The sequence below is a fragment of the Theobroma umbraticum genome, unplaced genomic scaffold (assembly GCF_002168275.2).
Source record: "Theobroma umbraticum cultivar Fairchild unplaced genomic scaffold, ASM216827v3 scaffold_20.0, whole genome shotgun sequence".
Taxonomy (NCBI): Eukaryota; Viridiplantae; Streptophyta; class Magnoliopsida; order Malvales; family Malvaceae; genus Theobroma; species Theobroma umbraticum.
This window is the reverse complement of record NW_018397266.1, coordinates 3,725,836-3,728,971: the sequence shown is the minus strand read 5'-3', so window position 1 is coordinate 3,728,971 and position 3,136 is coordinate 3,725,836. Positions and strand designations below refer to the sequence as shown.

At 31.7% G+C, this 3,136-nt stretch overlaps 1 pseudogene; it reads right to left on the bottom strand.

Annotated features, from left to right (window-relative positions):
* Positions 1 to 2,868, bottom strand: part of LOC110423486 (akuammiline synthase 1-like) — a 6,628-nt pseudogene extending 3,760 nt beyond the window's left edge.
* Positions 2,869 to 3,136: the final 268 nt, after the last annotated feature.

Genomic DNA, 3,136 nt, shown 5'->3' with positions numbered 1-3,136 from the left:
TGTTTCTCCATATGCTAAGGACTGTTGCTGGCACTAAAATCAGTTGTTTTGGTTATTAGTGCTTAGCTGTTTTTATTCTGTTTTTTTGTGCTCATCACAAATTCGAAATTTGTGGAAATATTTGTAATCACGAGACAAGAGTTAGCATAAATACAAGAAATGAAAAGATATCAAGTGCTTGTTGATAAAAAAAAATTTTCTCATCTTGCTCTACTTCTTAGTTCAGCTTATTGGAAATTCTTTTATCTGTGCATCATGAGTTTCATTTGATTTTTCTACAGTATCCAACAATGCGTAAATATTTGGGGCTGCAGCACTGGCAACGCTGATCCAAATTGGTTTTCCCCATCCAAAATCAGCTTCATATAGATCGAATCTGCACCAACTCGGACTGTTATAGAACTCAATATCATCTCTCTTTGACAAGTTCCCATTTCTTTGGCAGCCTCAAATATTATTGAGATTCCATCACTCCCCAGAAGTTTCATCACATAGTTTTCATTGAATTCTTTGATTCCATTCCTTAATTTTTTAACCAGGCCCTGCGAATCTGTTGCACTATCCTGCGTTTGTACAGTGATGTAAGATACAAGATAGCCGACAGAGTTTTCAGGCAGCGGAGGTGTCATTCTTCTGCGCAAGTTCACAACTTGACGCAACACAGATGGCTTTATAAAACCACCAAGATTTGATGTTGATTAAGCCATTGCACATTTCGAAATAAGCGCTGCAATAGCATCAACTCGCGTAGGCTGTCGCAGGCTTGTACTATCAACTCGAACCATAAGCATTGAAATCTTTGAAGCATCAAATACTAACCTCCGTGGAGACGCCTTTTGACGCTTGAATTCCATGGTAGGCATTGTGAATGGTAAATCTGTAGGTGGCTAAAACGATGTAACACAGCCAAATTCAGGAAACACCCCCTGGTTAGAACCCAGAGTTGTGGCGGCCCAACTGTTGATAAATTTGCTCGATGTGGATAAATCAATGGCTTGTGGGAAATGCTTACGCCAATTGCCGTGCCACCGCACTCAAAGAAGTTGACCTTTACAAGTAATAAGCGTCCTGTTGCTACTTTTGGGGATTCCATTTGCATAGGAAGAAATTTCTTCAACACCTCACCATGGGGTTGTTTGAGGATTTCCTGGAGAAGGCAGTTCACTTGGGTTTCAATGTAGTCAACCCCTTCATCGTTATAGTCTGATTAAGCAATTGCTTATCGTCAATTAAATTTTATTATGCAAATATATGTATTAAATAGATAATATATAAACAAGTAAAATATCAATTTTATAAAAAATTAATCTAAAATTTTATTAAGTATTAAAATTAAAATAAGTTAATTTTATCTAAATAATCAAAATTTATTAATTAACTAAAACTAATTAACCAAAATTTAAACTAAAAAATCAAAATAATAATAACTTAGTGAAAATCAAATCAAACAAACCTAATATTACAATATCCCTCACACTTCATCTAAATCTTATCTCTCTTCTTTAACTTATTGCAATAGGTTGAATTACTAACTTAAAGTCCTCAATTATTTATAATAGTCTCCCAACTCATTTTATAAAAATATCTATTTTAACCAAAATACTATATCCCTATGTGAATTGAAGTTAAAACAGACTCATTAAGTTTAGGCTCTAATCTGACTACATATGACTTATAGATATATCCCTATCCTATACGAAAATCAATTAACATGATCATATGCTATCCCAATTTAGTCTACACTAAATTCCTTTTTTCAAGTTTGTTTAGGTTCCTAAATCAATTTAATTAGTAATCAGGCAATTAAAAGTATTAAAAACAAATTGAAATAAACAATTCAAATCTCATCAAAGAGATTACATGTGAGTTCAATTGTAATTTTAGAAAAAAAATTAACTTTGCATAATTGCAAAGATAAATAACATTATATAAAATTCAACCATTGAGAGTAATAAGAAAAATAAAAGCTAAGGAAAAAACAAAAAAAAATATTTGCAGCCTTGCTCTTCAAGTTTCAGCCTCCATTTCTAGCTTCTTGAATCTCCCAAAAGTTGTCTAACCTAATGTCTATTAAAAAAATATTATATATAGTAACAAACTTAACCTATAACTCTCTAAATTAACCTACTAATTCTAACTATTGGGCCTAATAATGTAATGAGGCCCAAACATCAATTGTCAGTCTTAAACTTTCCATTCTAGCAATAGTACACTTAGCCATTTTCTGATGCAATTTTCTCTATCTTTGAGATAGAACTAGACAAAGCGATCTCATGAAAATTTTAGCTATGTCTATTACCTTTCCAATGGTCCAAGAATAGCAGTATTTGGAGTTCTGTAGTGCGAGTTATGGTCAAAAAACTGAAGCACATGCAAACAGACTTTCAGGTTTTTCAATACCTTACTTTCCAAAATTAAGCCCAATTCCTTTAGTTTCTACAAAAATAGTAAAATTAAAAGATATAAACATAAAATTAAAATAAATTACTTAAAAATAAACTAATTATAAAAACAATCAAATTAACTAAATTATAATTAAAAATTAAAGACTTAGTAAATATTTAATAACAAAATTAGACTAAAATAATTTTATAAAATAGAATTATAACTTATTGTCTTTGCAAAAGGGTAGAAGCGAGTTAGCATTTTGAATAACAATTTCTTAAGCCACCGAGATTTTTCTTCAGCCTTGGCAAAATGATCATCAACAGCACCATCTGCAAAGTATTAGAAAATTAATGGTATGTAAGCCACAGGAGCCATCTGATCAATAAGTGATAGCTTGAAAATGTTCAGGTTAAGGGGAGTTGGTGAATAAGGTTTGATAGTTTCTAAATAGGTGGTTTCAACTATCAATTCCATAGCCATCTTGTTCTTAACTTCTCAATCACAAACACCATGCACATGGATATTTGTAGCTGATGGCAGAAACCCTGTGTTGAAAAAAGTAATGTTTTTTTTTTTGAAAGATAGTTTTTATTAATCTTATCACCTGCATGCTATTTTAAGTCTCTAGCTTGAAAGGCAGAAGACTTTAATGGCATAAATGAAACAGTGAGGGTGAGAGAATTTGTATATTTGTCAAAAAGACCCAACTACTTACAAATGTTACCATGTTAAAATAATCATCAATTTG